Genomic DNA, 21,648 nt, shown 5'->3' with positions numbered 1-21,648 from the left:
AAAATTACTCATATAGAATGACAAGGCCCCATAAACTGTTAAGTATTGTGTCTCTAGAACCACATGAGTGGGACCGTAGACTGTAAATGCAGTGTATTTTTGTGTTAATTGTATGTCTCCTGTACTTACCTCTTACTGTCTGGGGAATAGATAAATTATTATGGGATTGGGCTTTCTGAATAAGTCTTGCTTGATGTTAAGGGGGCTGAGTAACAAGGTAGACAAGAGTCATTTTTTTATTCCATCCTGGAAAATGCATTTGCATATTTCCCAATATTCCACGGTAGAGCATCCTTCATAGGCGGCCTTTATTGGTAAAGTCTCCATAAGGAGTTACTTCCCTGTTAGATGACATTGAGACACTTTCACATATGTCTCCATGTGATTTACCTTATCTTTGTAAAGAATTTGTTTGGCTTTATTTTTCTCTTTTTATTACAGGCATTAGGCCCATAAATTTGTTGTATTCATAAACTCTGCTGAATACAGTACCATTGCATGCAGATTTATTGATACCATTACAGCAAAGTGACTATATTTATGGCCGTTTTAATGCACTGGGAATGCCGAGCCTGAATGCTGCAGATGCACATTGATTGTGACGAGAACCTTCTGCTTGCATTTCCTATATACATCAAAGGGTCACTTTGAGCATTGTATATTAAGCTTGCCATATGTTTCATTGCTTAGCAACTATTGGTGCTGACCTGCATTTATTCCATTTACAGAAGACAAAAACATTTAGGGTACCTGCCTGATGGATTTGGAAATCATACTTGATTTATTTTGCTTCTTAGTTCTGAAATGATTACAAAACCTCATTTGTAGCTTTAGGCAACAGAAAGCTTTTCAAGATCAGTTACTTCCAATCTATATTACCTTTTTTCATCCTACAGAAAACCACTGACATTCTGCAGAAGGGAAGCTTAAGGCTGAATGATGTATGATTGCACAGGGTTGAATTGTAAGGTGCGATGTTGACATTGGTTCATGACACTACAGTGCATTTAGCATATAGAATATGCTAAAGATAGCTTTAAGATATAGGGGGACACATTTTAGAACCCTGCGATCTTCTATGTTTTATTGCAGAAATGAAAAGTTCAGTTAGGAGCTCAAAACATGAATACTTGGGTCAAAAAATAATTTGAAGGTCAAAAATAGGTAAATACGTTCTTATATGGCTTCTAGAAAAAAACTTTATCTGAGAAGGATGTAAAAACAATGTGATATATTGCCTAGAAACTTTCACAGATCAAGTCTACACAATGGGATATCAGTGGATCTTAGCAGTGTCTTAACATTGGATGGTGCAGTTTTACAGCTGTTTTTTTCCTATTTTCATTTCCCTGCATTAATATACATATCCCTGCAGTAATATAGTAGATTGGTTTGAGACACAAATGAGATACTGTGTGGACAAGGATGTATGTGATATGTCCTGTCTTCAAATGGCTAATAGCTTGGCACCTAGAATCTTACTTCTAGTTGTCAGGGAACCAGAGATATGCACATTAAAGTGAGAATTTTGGGTGCACTGTTTTTATACAAAAATCATTCCTGATGCCACTTAAACAGAATGGGGGTCATTTACTAAAGGCCCGATTCGCGTTTTCCCGACGTGTTACCCGAATATTTCCGATTTGCACCGATTGTACCTGAATTGCCCCGGGATTGTGGCGCACGCGATCGGATTGTGGCGCATCGGCGCCGGCATGCGCGCGACGGAAATCGGTGGCGTGGCCGAACGAAAACCCGACGTATTCGGAAAAACCGCCGCATTTAAAAACCGAAAAAGTGTCGCTTGGGGAGCGCTTACCTTCACCTGGTCCGAGGTGGTGCATTCCGGCGCGATGAGATGACTTTCAGCGCAGCAGCGCCACCTGGTGGACGGCGGAAGAACTACATTCATAAATCCCGGCCGGACCCGAATGCAGAGCAGAGAACGCGCCGCTGGATCGCGACTGGACCGGGTAAGTAAATGTGCCCCAATATCTCCGGTTCCCTGGCAGCTAGAAACACAAGAGATACTAGTTGCCGTGGATCCAAGGTTATAGCCCTCTGACTTGTACCCCCGCTCCAGCTTCTTAGGCAATAAGATGCAGGAAGAATTTGGATGAGGGTCGCAACTTTATATGTTGCTAAATTTTGATAAGACATAACATCAACTAATGTCCATGTTATGAACTCTTCTACCCAGAACAATCTGAGGTCCCTTCCACACTTGCGTTTTTCACGCGCATTTTCTGCGCATGCTTTTGACGCGCAGAAATTGCATTGCACTCTAACCCATTGTAATCAATGGGTCTTTTCAGACTTGCATTTTTCTTCACGCACACACGCGCGTTTTTTTAACGCGTGTTTAAATCTCGGCATGCTCTACTTTTGTAAGTCACGCGCGTGAAAAACGCACCATACAAGTCTATGGAGATGCATCAAAAACGCATTGCACACTGAGACACTTGCAAGTGCAATGCAAGTGCAATGCGTTTTTCACGCATCAATTGCCATAGAAAAGATAGAGCTCAGTCCTGAGTACATTTCACGCGCATTTTCTGCGCATGAAAAACGCATTGAAATTGCATTGAAAACGCGCGTGAAAAACTGAGACACTGAACAAACTCTGACTGAAAACTGATTGCACTCTAATGCAAAATGCGCGATTTTCATTGACCAAACCCTGATCGCACCCTGATCAAACTCTGACGTGAAATGCAACGCGAGTGTGGAAGGGGCCTAAGATCTCACTTTCAGGTATTTTTTTTTTCATAAATTTAGCAAAACGATGAACATTCAATCTTCTTCGCCTTATGTGGCTACATATTAAAACCAAAACCCAGGACATGCCCAAAAAGTTATATGTAACACGAAAAACATACACACATTCCTGAATAAAGTTTTTCTTTCACACCATCCTCCATTATTTACACCTATATTAAGGTGTTTTTACTCAAATTGTTATAAACCGCCGAAAGTTCTGTTATTGCGGTTCCAAAGCAATAGTGCACATATTAGACCCATATAAAAGTGTCCTTTAGTATCTCGCTTGGTGTACGTATATAGTATATAGTACATAGTTATTTATTTGGGTTACCTCGTTTAAAGAATAGTACAAAAATACAGTATATCTGTGTGGAGCTCGGTGTAATTTTCTGTACAAATTGTTTGGTGCCCTCCTTGGATTTAACATTCCCTTTGCTGCACATTTTGGTGAATATACAGATGTGGGGTATGAATGAACTACTCAAATCTTACTTATTTGCAGAAAGTACATTTTCTTTATAAAAGTGTTCTGGATTTGTACATATGTTAGTGGACATTTTTACAGGATGTCAACTGTTGATCAAGACAAATGCAATCAGCTGACTGTCTACTTTTAAAAAATATACAGGTTTTAAGGGTGCCCTAACTTTTTAATCTGTTTTATTGCTATATTTTGCAGATTGTGACTGTCTTAAAATTGCTATCTGAAAAGTAGATTTTTGGTTATATCAGTTTTAGTCATTTTATGATGATTTATTAATGTAAACATATGACTATGAGGTGTATGTGAATTCTATACAAGTTCATCTATTACATCTAGGAGATGTGAAGCTAAATATTTTCAGTTTGGAAAACATTTTTTGCCATCAAAGTCAATTTTTATGCATTTTTTATAAAATGATACATTTGAATCAAAATTGAATGAGGGTGCCTATATTTATAAACTCTTTAATGCAATTTTCAAAATAGGGAAATTGTCTGCTTTTATAAAATATATGGTTTGTTGGGGTTTAGTAAAAGTCATTATGCTTTATTTTTGGTTTTATTTGTATACATCAAAATTGTAAAATTGCTCTGGCCAATAATGCAACAAAATTTCCAGAAATGCCTGGCAGATGCTTCCAGAAAGTACTTTCTTGTTCACTGATACCAAAAAGAAGCATGGGTGTCACATGCTTTCCTCATGTAACTGATATAGGGACACGAGGGCAAGAAAAATATGCATGATACAGATTTCCAGAGTGGAATAATGAGCAGTTAATAAGACTAAAGTATACTGAATGTAGTACCAGGAATGATTAACCTTTTTATGCCTCCAGATATAATAATGGCAGAAACCTTTGACTTTCATGCTATAAAAAGATATATTATGGTTACATTTTTGGTCATTTGTGTGTTTTGTTTGTTAAACATGTTCAATGGCCCGATGTGTCTTTAACTGTGGTTTGGCCCTATTGACCCGCTCACCTGATAGGCCAGGATGTAGACACCCTGGCTAGTCAAACTTACCATAACCTGTATGGATGTGTATTTGGTGTGCATATCCTGTATATTAGCTAGAAATAGCTAATATAATTTGACCCATGCAGCTTTCTTTAAATTGTGTCTATCTATGTATCTATCTATCTATCACCTATCTATCTATCTATCTATCTATCTATCTATCTATCTATGTATTCATTCATTAGCTGGTTAATAGTCTTCATGAAAAGACAGCAGTCTAGATGCAATGCAGCAACTATAGTGGGTTAGGAAAAGGAAGCTTGATACAGTTTTTTAAAATCGGTATATATTTGTTATTGGATTTATTTATCTTCCTCTGTTTCCTAGGAATTTTTATATTCTTTCAACATTTTCTTCATGTAAACATTAAAATGCAAATGCATTAATGTTCTACAAAAGTAACTGTGAATGCAATAACAAAGTCACGCAAAATCTCCAAATGGCTTACTTTTATGTGTTTGTGAGTATATCTATTTGTCCTTTTTTTACGCTCGACTTTTTTGATGCGCAATCTTTGGTTCCCATAGAGCGAAGCTGACAGTTACTTTTTTCTTAATCTCTATGCATGAGTCACAAGGAAATGAAATGATTTGTTGAAGGTGACTAATAGTTGGACATAAATTGACATTTTGTAGCCACCAGCCACTTCCATATCGTGATGCATAGAGCAAGGATAGAGATAACTAGCGTGAAATATCGAGGGAAAAATGACTGTTTCATTTTATCTGGTAAAAGTGTTGTGCTTTATATGGAAGGATTTCATTCTGGTCGCATTGTGTTTTTGACCTTATCTGCAGCAGCTGTGTGATCATTCATTTCACTGGACAGGGGTGTTTCAGAAGAATTAATTTCTGACATGTTACAGCAAAGTTATAGTACATCACCGAGCAAGAAAAGTGACTGTGGCATATTCTCTCCGAATAGAAAAAGAAGTGTTATGAAGAATGAGAGCGTGAGAAAGTGAACAAGATATTCCAGGAAGATGAATGGCACCTAGGATTGTACCCTTCTTTATTTCAGGATAAACTCTTTTGGTTATCAATCAGTCAAAGGTGACGAAAAAGTGACCATTAGGTGGTTTCATTAACACTCTGTTGGCTGCCAGCACAGGGTGACCCACATCTATCTTCATTAGAAGGTTCCTATCTATAAGTAGTGAACAGATGGGTCATTATTGCCTACATTGCCCTCTGGGTCTACCTGGAGGACACGCAAAGTCATCTCATGTAGGACACACAAGCATAAGACACCTCACACTGAGTAAAACACAGGTTTAAATTAACTGCAAGCTTTGTCACAATGAGTGTCCTTGCGGTGGTGTCCTTGCGGTTGGAAAACATAAGACTTGAGCTAAAAAAAAAAAAAATAAAACAATTGGAGACATCTTAAAAGGATCCAAAATGTGAAGTTTTTATGAGTAATTTTTTGGCAGTAAAAATTAATTCTTTATGTCATTATTTTTCTACTTTTATTTCAAACAGCTGTTTAGGTGTCATGTTTCTCAGACATATTAAATAAATTGTCCATATGTTCTTGTCTATATGCTAGATTAGAGCATAAGGACATCACACAGGGGGTCCTCCTACTTAAGACCCCCTCCCCCTAATCAGTAAAGGCTCTCACTCTACAGTTTTTACTGGATTCTTAGAGTGGATAATGTTTCTGTTTTTAGCCCTAGTGCCTTGCCCAATATGGTTTTGTAAGCGCACTATGGTGTAGCTGTTTTAACTTTTGCAAATCAGTAAGTTAATTTAGGATAATAATGCATGCTTGCCTCCAACCTACTCTATAGCAAACAGCATTGTGATGTGTGATTGTAGCGTGAAATGAAATAGTATAAACTGTAGCTACAGTTCATTATTCTGATTTACTCTGTGCAGTCATTGACATTTATTAGTGACTATCACTGTGCTATAGAGAATGATAGTATAAAGCTACTTTGGTTTTGGTCATAAAAGTACTGTACATTAACAGGGAATCTGGATTTCCACAGATTAAAATAGGGAACTAAGCAATTTGGCAATCAATGGAAAACTAGTAATTGTGTAGACCTACGGCCTCAGTGGTGGAGGTGACTACCCGCCCCAGACAAGGCTGCTTTCAACATGGTGCTGCTTCAATGTTAACCCATAGCTTTTGGTTAAAGGAACACTCCAGTCAAAGCTAATTCATCAAATAATGCATGGTGGAGGGCCTGAACAAGGTATAATTCAATGAATCAGGTTTGAGTGTTGTGTTTATTTAAGATATGCAACAATAATGTCTCCCTTAAACTCCAAACGGAGAAACTCTGAAATTATACTTCCTACCTCTCTTACTAATAAAAACAATGCAAAACATTTTAGAGAAGGATAAACCAGTATTGATGTGAATTTTCAATCTGGGATAAAATTTTGTGTTCTTAAAAGCTGAGGTAATACTGTCTAGATTTTAGAAAGACTAAATTTACACTAGACCAGAATATTACAGTACGTAATATGGGGTATTGTTTTCAATAATTTTTATTTGAGTTTTTTGAAAATGTAAAGCATTTTAAAACATTTAACATTGTTTGTCAGTTATGTAGCATCGTAAATACATTTTCCATAAAATACACAGTATGTACTGTATATTCTTATAATTAGCTTTACTAGCTCAACAAAGATCTCTGAAGCTGAGTCTATCCATTATATCCAAATCTTTCTGACAATACAATAAAACATAAAGAGGGAATGGAAGGGGGGGGCAGGGAGGGAAGATTGGGGGGTGAGAGCCAGAAGAAGGACCAAAAATACCAATTTCACTACTTATTCTGTAGAGGAATATGTAACCCAGTCTTGCCAAATATTTATAAAGTTCGCTTCTTTGTCATGTAACATACTATTGGATGTATTGGAACAACAGCTTTTTTCCACGAGGTTGCTATTGCGATCTTAGCTGCTAAAAATAGGTAAGAAGTTAATCTATGTTGTGCAACCGAAAGGTCCGGTATTGTTCCATTCAAAAGTGCGTATACTGGAGAAAGCTTAAGATTAATTTGCGTTATGGAGTATAACATATTAAATATGCTGGACCTAGGCTCTCCAGCACTGAATGGATCCAGCGCACAACGATTAGCTATTTCCATTTGTACTTGAAGAAGGGTGTTCCGCCCGAAACGCATTTACAGTTTTTGGAATAAACAATTTAAACTTACCAGAAGACTCTCTCCATAATAGCGCCGTGCCAGCCTTTTTCTTGGTTTTCTAACCCCATTTTATGCTTGTGACACCGGTTCAGCCTTTGCATAAAACGAATACCGACAAGCTGTTGGGCAGCTTTTGGAGTATCTCTACGCTCGATTCAAGCTATATAAGGTGAGCGCGATTCTCAGAGGGGATACTGTTCATACCCTCCCTCTCTATACATATCCCTTGGATATTTTAATTTCAATTTAATTCACTATTTCCCAGTTATCCTACGATAATACACGAGGCGCTGTCCTCTTGTTTTGCCTCTCTGTTTTTTGTTTTCGTTATAGTATTTCTCTTTTTTTTGTTTTCGTTATACCATATGTGAGCATGAGTGGAGTGCCCTCCATTCCGCACCCTCCGAAACATTTTGATGGTACTGTGGGGAAAATGCGCTTTGGACTAGTGTTCTTCCTGTGCCGGCCGTAGTCCCTGACACTGCCGGGATCACAGCGCCAGCTGCGGGAGATACTGAGAGACATCCGCAAGCGCCTGCCTGCAGGGGGCGCTGTGGTCGTGGTGGTCATTCTGCCCGCTGATAAGGTGAATGGGGAGGAGAGCCAGGTGTGTGCGGACTCCGCAGTCTCCGCTCTGCTCTCTCTGCTGCGCTCTGTCTTCCCGGAGAACAGTAAGGGAGGACGCTGCTCGGAGGTCCGGGCGGCCGCGCTCTTACCGGGATATGAGGAAAGCAGAAGAGACGTGCAGAGAGCGGCGTGCGGGGGCGCTCACTGCGGCAGATGAACAACGATGGAACAAGCCAAATGTGAAAAGCCGATGCTTCGCATGGAGAAGATGGAGACAAGAGGACACTGTTCAGAAAGAGCACCTAGAGGAAGGAACAGCTTTGACTATCCTGAACTATCCTAATGGAGACTGTTCTGAGAATACAGCTGATGCCTGAGATCTCTGTTTGGGAGGACCATGAATGAAGTGTTAATCTGTATCTGGAAGTTTATGTATGGAGCGAAAGTACAACATAGTCCGTATTCCCAACCTGTCAATAAAATCAGCGATTCTGTACAGGCCTTTGTTCAACCACCATTGAAAAGCCAGGTATTAAGCCCGGAGTGAAGCTTGGATTGGAGAAAAGCCTCGCAGCTGGTGTATGAGGAGAAACCATCTTAAACCTTCGTTTCAACCTATCCCACATTGCTAGGTTGGAAGAGAGGAGTGGGCACATTATAACCGGTCTGTCTTTAGGCGCCAACCAGGGTAGTAAATCTATAGGAGTCGGGGATCATGCCGTTTGTTCAATAAGGCCCCATAGAGGGAGTCTAGGCATTCTGTGTAGAGAAACAATTGGAGCTAGTCTAGCCGCATAGTAATATTTAGTGACATTTGGAACTCTCAGGCCCCCATCTATTCTTGGAGTATACACAGTGGTTTGCACAATCCTACTGTGTCTTTGCCCCCAAATAAATTTATTGAACATAGACTGGAGTTTCTTTAAAAATAGAGTAATATGGGGTATTGTTAGACAATCTTATATAAGTTTTTTTTTTATAAGCCTTGCTTTGTGTCAGACAAGACACAGAATAGAAGTAGTCAAAAACTGCTTGGACCTAAAGCTACCTGAGCACAGCCGTTGTTTTTGAACATGTACTAGACATTGCTTCAGTAGCTAGCATAAATCCCCTTGTCTTTCTAATGGATCAATGTAGTATTAACCAAGATTGGCATGTTAGTGCCCTGTATTTCTTAATGTAGTAATCTTGTACATATATGTATCACCACTTGCTGCCATTCCTAAGTATATTTTTTTTGTAAAATTATAAGTACATATTTACATATAGGTATTTTGTCTGTTGTCTGTTCCATTGAACTATGACATTACCCATCATGCCTGCTTGTTTGGGGTATGCATCTGTTTCCTGTGCATGTCCTGAGTTAGGAAGCTCAGTGAACTGGGTTGCAGAGGCACTTCCAGTACACTCTAACTATTGACTGAGCAAATGTAAGTTACTCCCTCCCGGGACGATGTGAGCCTGGTAGGTCCTTGCCTGTTTTCGGCACCAAAACCACTAACGCCTATCGCATTGACGGTTGGAAGAATGTTATGTGACTTTGATTCCTCGAGTACTTGTAACTACCTGGGTAGTAGTGTCTCTTGATGTTATCCTTGATTTTTAATATATTGCTACATATTGTATTGTGGTTATACTACACTTTGGTTGTTGATGATTATATTATTTTGTGGTATTGTACCTAGTGATTGGATGAATTCTTGGCATGACCAATATTGCATGATTTGATATTAGGTTGGACACCTTATGTGTTAAGGGAGAGTTTTGGGGTGTTTGCTATTATTACCACCCCTCTCATATGTGTTTTTAATTGTTTTTAATGCATATCAATAAACACTTTTGTTTTATTATATTTGTGGATTTAATGGGCCATTTTTTATATGCATGCCAATCTTGGTTTATGCTACATTGTATATTTCATGGTGTGGGCTCAAAACATTATATGAGTCCTGCCTATATATCCTGCCTGTTTTTGGGGCATCCTCATCTATGGTCATCAGCATATGATCTCTGATGACACATGGGTCACAAACAGTGGATCATGGGTCTATTGTTTGTGGGTTGTGTGAAAGTAGTCTAACTGTCAGATCCGCTGGAAGGGACAACGCATCTGCTGGTCCTTCTACCCTCCATGCTGACAATGCTAGCGGTCCTCCCCGAGTTTCTGCACACCAACGGGCATCCAGGACGCATGCGCTTTAGGGAAATTAAAGCTGTCGGTCTTCTGAATCAACCTGGGTTCCTGCTCTTATGGGATTCTGGGGGCGGACCTCAGGCTGCATAAATTGGATCTGGACCTTCCACCTGTTCCAGTGTTTGTCCTTCTGGAACCTACAGCCTAGCTGGATTTCTGGTCTCCTGTAGCATTGTTTGCTTCACCTTGGTAGTGTATTCACCAGTTAGGTTACGCTCCCTTGTCTAGTGGTTTGACCTTGACGTACCCTCTGGTGTGACCTGGCGGTTTTGCTTACCCATCTATGTTCAGTGTCTGTACATCTTTAGTTTTTTTTCCTCGTGTCTGCTTTGGTTTCTTATGCTGTCTTGAACCCCCGCTTGTTTCATCCGTGTTTGTCCTGTTTTTTTCCTCTGTCTGAATACTGCCCTAACGCCCACACTGCAGATTTTCTGTCTGTATCACTTCACTGTAGCTGACAGACCTATTTGGGTTCCTCTCACCTCCCGGGGCCTTGCTGAATAGTTAGGAGGTTCCTGCGGCATAGGCTCCCTACCTTCAAGGGGGTTTCTGCCTTGGTAGGGTCTAGTTGGTAGATCAGCGCAGGGTTAGTTCGCCCTCTTGCTCTGTTCTGTTAGCCTGCACTCAGACTGTGTGGTAGTTTTGTGTACAGTATTCCAGACGTAAGTTTTCCTAACACTAACACTGTCTGCAAATTGGTTTGGTCTACACTGCTTTTCAATTCCCTTTGTTATAGTGAATAAACAGGATAGGTCATCATTATCATTAGATTGGGGTACTGATCTGCTATTGAAATAATTGACTGATACAGAATAGATGTTGCTGTTAGCAGCAATGAACTCGTCTAGAATTATATGAGTGGTGACATACGACAAGCATCATGCTGCTGGAGAGCAATGGGCCCAACAAATGGCTTTTACATAGGAACCCTTTACTGTCTGTGTCCAAACCTGACTAAAATTTATGTTATATAACACAAGTTTCTAACACTTTTGAAATTCTGGTGCTGTACATTTGTTCCAGTATATTTCACCTTACTTGCCAGCAGGGTCTCTTGCCATTTACCTGTTAATGAAATCATGGTCACTAAGCATCTAGTGGAGACTTGGAAAAAAAACAAGGCTATTTGTCTGTAGGCTGCCTGTGGCAGGTACATCTTTAAATTCCAAGTTACTCTTTCAAGATGATAGATGATGGTCATTTTGGAGAAAGCCATATCAGAAAGTCTTTTTTTTGCTTCTTGTATTTAATAATCACATTTAGTAGCAGCCTTCTGAACGCTACACAGATTCATCTGTGCACTCTACGTACTGATAGGGAAAGGCCCTGTAAGTTACTATACATATGACATATTTTCAATAAATCACAGACAACACATTTTTTTTAATGACTATCCAGGAGTGTGAAAAGCTAGATAATATTTTTCTGTGACAAATTTTAAACAATACAAAAATATCAACTCTTTAGTGAATGACCTCTTCATTCAGCAGCGGAGGACCACAGATATCTGTGTTAAAGGGAACCTGTCATCAGCAATTGGCCTACTAAACCACTACCAGAATATTGCCTCATTCTCTGTGATTGACATCATCCATCAAACTTCAGGAGTTCAAGGGGTTTTCTGAGGAAGAGAGAGCTTTAGGGTTAGAACACAAGAAAGCTCTTATTAAATGGACGTTTATTATCACAAAGACAGTGCTTCCAATTAACCCCTAGGCGCACCAGGGCTTTATAGTACGTCCCCGCGGCTAGATGCTAAGTACATGGGGACGTGCTATAACGTCCTGCTTCTGGCACCGGCTCACGAACGGAGCCAGCACCAGAAGCAGCGACTGTCAGCTGTCTATCACAGCTGTGATCGGAGCCGACTCCGATCTTGGGTGTTAACTCCTTACATGCCGTGGTCAAGCATGACTGTGGCGTGTAAGGGTGTTTCTGCTATGGATCGGATACCCCGTGCCGCTTACCGGGGGATACGATTCACTTCTGGAGCTGCCCGCTCACTCTGGCAGTCACACCTCATCTGGATCTGACTGTAAACTGTCAGTGCATGCTCAGACAGTTTACAGTGCTCTACAATAAAATAGTATTGTAGAGCAGTGTATTGGACAAGTTCAAGTATGTATAAGTAAAAACATGTAAAAACACTAAACACTGCACATTAGAATAAATAAAAAATAAATACATAAAAATATAAGCCCCCAAAATGTCACTTTCCCATAAAAACACTTAATAAAGTATAAAAAACACAAAAACACAACCCCCCCCCGCATATTTGGTATTGCATATCTGTATAATAAAACAGAATCGTTACTGGACCCGCACGGTAAACGCCGGAGAAAAAAACTAAAAAAAAAATTCAGAAAAAAATTATTTTTAATTAATACCCGATAAAAAATGCTCTAAAAAGTGATATAAAAATGTTATGCACTCTAAAATAATCCCACTAAAAAGAACAACTCTTTCTGCAAAAAAATAAGCCCCTAACCAGATTTGTCAGCCGAAAAATAAAAAGTTATGCATATGAAATAGTTTTTATTCAGTACAATTGAATAAAATACACAAAACCCCACATCTTTGGTATCCCTGCATCCATAACAATCTGCATAATAAAAAAGAATCGTTATTAGATCCGCAAAGTGAACCCGGTAAAGAAAAAAACCCCAAAAAGATCCAAAAAAAGATCATTTTAAATTAATACCCTATAAAAAATGCTCTAAAAAGTGATTAAAAAAATGTTATGCACTCTAAAATAAGACCACTAAAAAGAACAATCCTTCTCGCAAAAAATAATCCCTTAAACAGATTTGCGAGGCGAAAACTAAAAAAGTTATGCATATGAAAGACGATGATGCTAAAATTAACACCATTTTTGAAAAATTACTTTTCATTCAGTAAAAATGGGAAAAAATAAAAAATCTATATAAATGAGGTCTTTTCGTAATTGTGGCGACCCATAGAATAAAAATAATATACTATTTTTATGGTATGGTTAACGGCCAAAAAAACACATAAAAATTTCCTAAAAATTGATGATTTTCATTGCCTACACCAACAAAGAGTTATAGATGCCCCCAAATTACGTACCATAAAGGTACATCTCATGTGGCAAAAGAAATAAGCCCCTATAGGTCCACATTAAAAAAAGAAAAAAATTATAGCCTGTACAATGTGACATAGAAAATCTGCTCTTGATGGCGCCTCCTTTCATTCTATGCCCGTCCGTGCGCCCATACAGCAGGTTACCACAACATATGGGGTATCAGTGTACTCAAGAGAAATTGGGTATCAAACTTTGTGGAGCCTTTTTTCATTTAATCCATTGTAAATGTTTAATTTTCCACCCAAAATGAGTGTATTGTGAAAAAATATTACAATTTGTAGACTGCACCCCCATTTTGTTTTAACCCCTATAAAAGACCTAAAGGGTTAACAAACTCCTTCAAAGTGGTTTTTCATACGCTGAGGGTTGTAGTTTCCATAATGGGGTAATTTATGAGTCTTGCTATTATTTAGGCCTCTCAGTGTCAATTAGAAGCTGAGCAGGTCCATCTAAATACGGGTTTTGATGATTTTATAAAAAATGTGAAAAATGATACCTAAATTCTGAGCCTCATAACATTCTAGTAAAATATGTGGAATCTTAAAAAACCATCCAACATAAAGCAGACATTTGGGAAATGTAAGTTAGCAATTTATTTGGGTGCTATGACTATCTGCATCGAAAGTAGAGAATTTAGAACGTTAAAAATAAAGAATTTTTCCAAAATTTTGGCAAATTTAGTGTTTTTTCATAACTAAACACAAAAGATTTAATCCAAATTTTTAAATTAATTTGAAGTACAATGTGTCACGAGAAAACAATCTCAAAATCCCCTGGATATCTTATAGCGTTCCAAAGCTATAACTACTTATAGGGACACAGGGCAGATTTGAAAAATGGGGCCGCGTTCTTAAGGCCAAAAGAGGCTGAGTCCTGTAGGGGTTAACAAGGGAGACACATTAAACAGACATAAACAAACAATGCAAAAAACAAGAGTTTTATAAAATAAAAAGCGATAAAGAAAAGTGAACTTAATACATTATGTGACGTTATAAGACTGGTGCCTGGGAAAGGAGAAAGGCCTGATCAAACTGTCCACCTGTCCAAACTGACCAACCCCTGCTTGTGATGACATTAGGAGGCCAGGCATATGATAATTGCCTTTTATAACTAGGAGATGTAAACCAACCTTGTAAGCCTCAGAATATTTCTTGGCTGATATCTTGCCCTGTGGGAATCCTTTACACTCGGTTGTAATTTCAGCTTTTTCCTCAAAATACCCGGCTTGCATTCACACAATGCATGATGAGTTTAGTGGTAATAGATTAGGGGTTATGTAATTGCTCCCTGTAGTGGTGAAGCCACCTCTTTGCCGTCAACATAGTTTCTTTTTTTTTAATAATTTAGTTTTTTAAGAAGAAAACAGGAACGCAGTCCTTATCACATAATATGCATGAAAAAGGTAGAAAACAGTCATACTCATACATGAATCATAAATGGTGGTGTACATTATATATAATCACTTTGGGTGTTACTCACACATGTTCACATTCCAGTAATGAACAGAACCATTGGGGAGTCCTGTGATTCTGCAGAGATTCCACAAATGGCTTCCCAGGACAACAACATCACACCATGTTGGAAAGTTGGGATGTCCCGATATTGGTGTCAATGGTGAGTATTTGGGCAGTATTATTACCCTGACTGTTTCCAATTGGCAGTGGAGAATAGTCGGGCCGATTGTGGTATGTGTTTTTCGAGCTGTAGCCCTTTCAGCAATCAGCCATGGTAGCACCTGTAGTGGAGTTCCACCAGGCTTGACATAGTTTCTGTAGAAGTCGACCTGTAGTTATATGGGGACATGGGTGAAACTGAAATATGGATTATGCCACATTTTCCTTTGATGTATAAATCCAGATGGGGACTTATACCTGTGACATTTAGTGAGTAGGCCATAACCTATAGTTGAACTGGCGAGAGGATGTGGAAGGGCTGTTCTCCCCCTCCATTAATTTTATGACGGAGTCTGGGTGATCACTGCTTATGTTATATTGCCCTGGCCTGGGCCTGTGTAGGAATAGCAGACACATTTTAGAGTCTCTCTATCTCATGATTTAGATCTGATCACCACAAGCTGCTGTACTCAATATCAAGCTGTAGCTGCAGAGACAAATACTATATACTAACAATGTTAGGGTATATAAAAAGAATGTTGCTGCATGACCACATTCAAGACCACACGTGGGATATATAATTAATTATTTGGCTCCACATTCTAACATTCTGCCAGGTAAATAAAAAACATGCAGATGAGTTCTTCCAGAGAACAGTAAAAGTATTACTTACCTCTCCCTGCTTACAGCTGATTTGCTATTAAAGTCCCAGTTACACTATCATAATATCATAGTATATAAGGCTGGAAAAAGACGCAAGTCCATCAAGTCCAACCTTTAAGAATTAAATAAATGTTTTATCCCCATAACACGTGATATTTTTGCTCTCCAGAAAGGCATCCAGGCCTCTCTTGAACAATAGTCTCCTGGTGTGTCCAGACACCAATGGAAAGATTAGGACACGCTGCTTAGTAAATAACTAGTGGGAGTTGTGACTTACTTCAGGCAATGAGTGGGGCTGATTAACTTATCGGCCCACATTTACTAAAAACAGTGTAAACTGCACTATGTGTATAGTGTGCCTTGTCTGTGTTACCCACTCCTCAGAGCTTGGTCCCACCTTTGTGCTCCTGTCTAGCTCCAGCTCCTGCTTCTTCTCAGAGGTTACAGCCTGGTCAGCCTGACATCATTGGGGGAGGGACAAGCTGTACAGGAGCACAAACATGGAGACAGCCTGCAGCTCAAACAGGTCACATGTTGTTTTTTTGAAATGCATGCAAACCAAAGTCCAGCCCCTGTGACTACCCCAGGATTTTGTCAGGATGCAAGAGTAAGTTAGAACACACAATTATATTGTAATGTAAATGCTTAGAAAAGGCAGAAAGGCAAGTTTGCACTGCAGGTGTCATGGGCTTTTACAATCTGTCTTTAGTGAAAAATGAGGTCCCTGGTGACAGGTTCCCTTTAATGATCTTAAATAAAAAATCTTACTTTTTGACCGTAACTGCCAGGATTGAAAATGTACCAAAGATTATTGTACAGAGCATATCAAGACTTTCTTGGCGGAATTCAGAATTATAAGCTGATGTATGTGATAGGATATTAATAAATGTTGATTATTTGTACAACAATAATTGTGAATTCTTGTTCATAGAAAAATAAGGCATCCCCTGAAAATAAGACCTAGTTCCTCTACAGGAGCAAAGATTTGTATAAGACACTTATATAAGGTCTTATTTTCGAGGAAAATATATATATATGTACACACGTACTGTAGGTTATTTACAATGGAAGTGATCAGACTTTGGTATAGCCTACCCAAAATGGCAGATCTGTGGAGGACATTTTGGAACAAGTTAGAAATTAGATTTTTAGAGATAAGAGGCTGATCATGGAGTTATTCTGATTTACAATTTTTGTAATATTATATAGTTAGCATCCTCTAGGTTAAGACTTTAGAATTAAAGGTTTTACATGTACCTTCCTTTTTTAACCTTATCAATTATTTAACTCCATTAAGTTGTTAGAGCAGTAGCCATGCTTTCATAGATTTGTGACATTTCCATGCCATATTCTTTATCTAAAGTTATGAAATGGGCTTTTTTGGCTACCAAAAGAGAACCATCACCTAGGCATATGTTTTGGTTGATACTGAAGAATACATTTTTACTTGTCCCTCATGATACCCTTTGTATCTGTATAGCTAAATGAATACTATGTGGAGAACATGAATTCTACAATTGGCTGGATTCAAAATATCTAAGATTGTTTGCATACGCATCCATATTTGTTTATATGGATAGGTATCCCAAAGTCAACTAGAATGCTTCATTTGCATCGTAGTTGTCAGGATCAGTGGATCCTCTGGACCACCGCGGGAGATGGAACTAGCCGACACCTGGGACCGGAGCCCAAGCGGCACCTGGTTTTCACCAGAGCCCGCCGCAAAGCGGGTTGGCTTGCTGCGGCAGGATACCACTAGGTTGTTCCACAGGTGCGACCAGCCCGGGGTGGCAGCCAAGGTCGAGGTACCTTAGCGGATGACAGTCTCGTAGTCAGGTCCAGGCAGGGTCAGGGCAGGCGGCAGAGATGCAACGTCAAGTCCAAGTCCAAGGTCAGCAACGGGAGTTCCAGGCAGGTGGGAGCGGGAACACAGGCACACGGAACACAGCAACACGGAGGAACTCGGGTAACACAGGACTCAGGAGTGGGAACACACAGGAATACACAGGAACGCAGGAATACACAGGAACGCAGGAATAATCGCTTGGAAGCTTTCTCTAAGGCTATGAGGCACAAAGATCCGGCAAGGGTTACAGGAAGAGGCAGGCTTATGAAAAATTGGGCAATATGGCGAGCGCCAATTAAAGGCGCGCTGGCCCTTTAAATTTGGAGCAGGTGCCGCGCGCGTGCCCTAGCAGCCGGGGACACGCGCGCACAGCAGTGGGGAGCGAGCCAGGAGCCAGGACGGGTGTGAGATGCGCTGGCGGGGGCAGGGCGGCACGGGTGAGCCCGCGACCCGCGATGTGGGTCACGGGACCACCCGTGACAGTAGTGCATGAGGTCTTGTAAGCTAACTGGGTTATATAGGGTAATGTGAGTAGTACCAGACTGTCCAAGATTGCCCACCATACATTACAGAATTAAGTTAGAATATTAACTGCTTCAACTTCAAATTCCAACTGTGGAAGAATCAGTTGCTCAACAACTGTCAATGGCTGCAAAGAGTTGCATTTAGTGGAGATGATGGAAGACCCTCTTTAGCACAACTACTGAATTACTTACCCATGGAATTTAACGTGACAATCATCATTAATGTAGCAATATTCTTCTGTGTGACTATCCACTTCAGTCTTCCTGAGAAGCCTTGGGTTGCATTATGCTACTTTCTATACATTGTTTCTATACCACCCATGGCTCAGTGCAGAGCTGTAGGTAGACTACAGAATCATACAAAGACCACTTTGTTTTGTTCTCATTAAAATCCTGACATTAACTTATGATAGCAGCAAAGCCTTGGCTTTGATTGTGAATAGCACAACATGAAACATCCTTATTTATATTCTGAGAACAAGATCTGAACATTTTCTCTCACAGCAAAGATTGAAAATACATTAATGTGCAATTTATTGCAATTTGCAATGGGTATGTGACAGAAAAATGATTATAATAAGAATTACAATTAAAATAGTATGTTTATTATTTTTCCTCTAAATCATGTTCGAAAATTAAGCTCCTGAAATTATTAATTTATTAATTAAATTATAATACAAAAAAGTTTGAGTTTAGCGAGCAGAACAAAATTTCAGCTGCATTCAGTATTAATTACAGCTTTGAAATGCCTTCATAATTACACGAATTAGCCATTAACAATTAGAATGCAACTTAATTAAACGGCCTTGCCTTTGTAGCACTGTCAGTCTTAGTTACTCTAGGTAAAAGATGTGCCCATTAGAAAATAAAATGCCTCATGATTATTCCCCCGCTGGCTGATAATACACATTGCTGTGGAGACTGCTGATTATTCATTGATTATTTGGCAGGGGTTTAGCAGATACAAAACATTTAGCAGGCCACATATTGACTAAATTTGGGAATTGGTGGTGACTGAAGGTGGGGAGGATTGTACCCATCAGGAAACTACATTTCGAGATACATTGTGCGGTGGTGCACATGACGTTAACAGCTTGAAAAACTTTTTAAGCAAGTTCTGCTTTCCTGTCTGAATGCAGGGTGTAGAATCACAGAATAAAAATAAACCCCTTTACAAGATAGCTATTATTGATTTACTGAAATAATCCATCACATACTGTATAGTCAAAAATGGTATCCCCTATATTCTGAGGCCTTATATGGGGACAACCAACATCCGGCCTCGGGGCGAGCATAAATTGTATTACAGTGGAGCTTGATGGTGCTCTGTAGAGCACCACAGGATGTTTTGCATATCTTATTAACTTATTTTATTACAGAAATGCATCCATGCAAAGACACACAGGGATGGGACGAGGAGGTAAGTAATAGTCATATACCATCAGGTAATCTAAAGTTCAGGTCCACTCATTTCTATTTGGTTCGCTACTGATATCTCCCAGAGAGTTTAAAGTATTTAACTTTATTGAACATCATCTATGACACACACAGTTCTGCAATATATCTCCCTCCCCCTCCTCTGAATAAAGATATTATCTGTCTGTAGCTTTACTCTCCTTACGATGTGTTGATGTCTGCTGGCAGGAAGTGAGTGTCTGTGTGAGCTCCTATGGGAATACAAGGGTGGGGGCTAGAGGGAGAGAGCATCTCAACTCAGAGCAGTGTCAATTGTCTAGGGGCAACCAAAATTGTATACACCAGGACTGATAGAGACATGTTGGAATTATATCTGTGAAATTCTGTATTTTTGTTAAAAGGGAATTAGAGAATGTGTTATTTTGTTAGCCTGAGTATATTGAAGAAACTTGTCTTCGTGGGAATGCCCCTTTAGCGTTCTACATTATCTTTACAACAATCACCAAAGCCTATATCAATAACCCTTAAAAGTGCATGTGTAGAATTAATTAAGAATACTAGAGATAGTAATTGTGCATGACTACATGCCTATCAGTCACAAACTTTGACCCCACCTTGACATGTGTTTTAGTTCACAGACCTCCATCAAAGGGATCTGTGGACCAAAACACATGTTGGGTTGGATGCAGGTATGAAGTCTTCATTGTCTACTCTTTACGTGTTAAAATAATATACTTGATAAAAATCAACCATAAATAGTCAGATATAACAGATGGTCAAGTAAGCAACCCTTAAAAAACAAATCAATTTTATTATGTATAATTTCAATGAGAGATATAGCTGATAGGTATGGAGGCAGATTTGATAAATGAAAGAAAATAAATTATAGCAGCAATATCCATGTCTAGATACAGTGATATGGTGATAAAAACAAAATCAAGTCAATCTGTGTGACAGCTTGAGTGATTTGACAAAATGCAATATCTTTGGATGGTTGTCAGCGATGATTTTCTCGAGAATGAATAAAGCAGTCATTTGTGAATTTTTAGATAGAGAATCTGCAGGTACAGAGAATTAATCAGACCACAACAGTGTCTTTTGTGTTGTTGAGGTGGAGAAGATTTATGACTATTTTTGGACTTGGCACATAAGAGGTATCATTCGGATTGGTCTGACGACAGGTGGAACTTATTTGCTGCATTGCTGTCATTTACACAGCAGTGCTTCTGATGAAGATTCATTTTACCTCTGAACATGACAAAGGAATTTGCTGCAGAGTTCTTGCTTTCCAGTGGTCAATCTTCAAGATTATTTTCTCACAATTTACACACACTGAATTCTAGGAACTTTTTGGATATTACTTTCTCTATTGTCCCACTTTAATACTTATATATCTTACAAAGGGTAAGCAAACTTTGTATTTCTAATTCCTTTTGTGATTAGATCTGTCTTCTCGGAGAAACTCATCAAAAGTCTGATGTTGTTCTACATGGCTAATTCACAAACTGACTTTTTAATTCCTTTATTTACTTATTGGACTTTGCTAGAACAATTGATTAAGTATAATGGGACAGATAAAGTAACAGCACCCAAATGCTTGATGTGCAGAGTAAGGCTATATTCACACTGCCGTGAGCCCGCCGCACCGTAGCACGGCGGGCACACGGCAGCGCGGGGAGAGGAGGAGGAGGTGAGCGCAGCTCACCCCCGCCCCTCTCCATAGCGATCTATGGCCGCGGCGCCGTAATACGGGAAAAGATAGGACATGTGCTGCACCGTACCACTCCCGTAGGGCGCCGCGCGCCCATAGAAGTGTATGGGGGACGTATATCGGCCGCATATACGTCGGCCGTATATACGTCCCCCATACTGTAGTGTGAATGTAGCCTAAGTTTTCAACTTTGCCAGATTAAAGTTTATGATGATGAATAATAAATCTAAGTATTACATTGTCCCATCAAAAAAAACTGAAAAAAAAGCTACATTGAAATTATGTTTGGTGTCACTGTCTGTTATGGCATGCCCGTTTCCAAAAAGACACACCCCTTTTATCTATATCGGTCATGAAAATGTGTATGACCACGTGTTTGTTGCAAGGCATTTAGTTTTTTGAGACAAATCTTTAAATTTATTGTTAACTGATTAATGAATATTCCCCAGTTTGTGTGAATCATTGCCTAGAATGTATATTACAAGAAGGTTCCTGCAGGAATGAAGAAGCTTGCTCACCCAAGGGTTCACAATAGGACTTTATTGGTTTTAAAACATCACACATAATGGGGTTTCAGTC

The 21,648-nt window shown here is 39.3% G+C and overlaps 1 protein-coding gene and 1 pseudogene across 6 annotated transcripts in view; both read left to right on the top strand.

Annotated features, from left to right (window-relative positions):
- The window catches only part of STPG2 (sperm tail PG-rich repeat containing 2), a 373,296-nt gene that overhangs the window by 84,277 nt on the left and 267,371 nt on the right, over positions 1–21,648 (top strand). The window lies entirely within an intron of this gene.
- Positions 7,806–8,410, top strand: LOC140127879 (uncharacterized protein C2orf72 homolog; annotated as a pseudogene).

This window comes from Engystomops pustulosus, chromosome 1, assembly GCF_040894005.1.
Source record: "Engystomops pustulosus chromosome 1, aEngPut4.maternal, whole genome shotgun sequence".
Lineage (NCBI taxonomy): Eukaryota > Metazoa > Chordata > Amphibia > Anura > Leptodactylidae > Engystomops > Engystomops pustulosus.
Note: the sequence above shows the minus strand (reverse complement) of the source record. Positions and strands in the feature narration are given on the sequence as shown.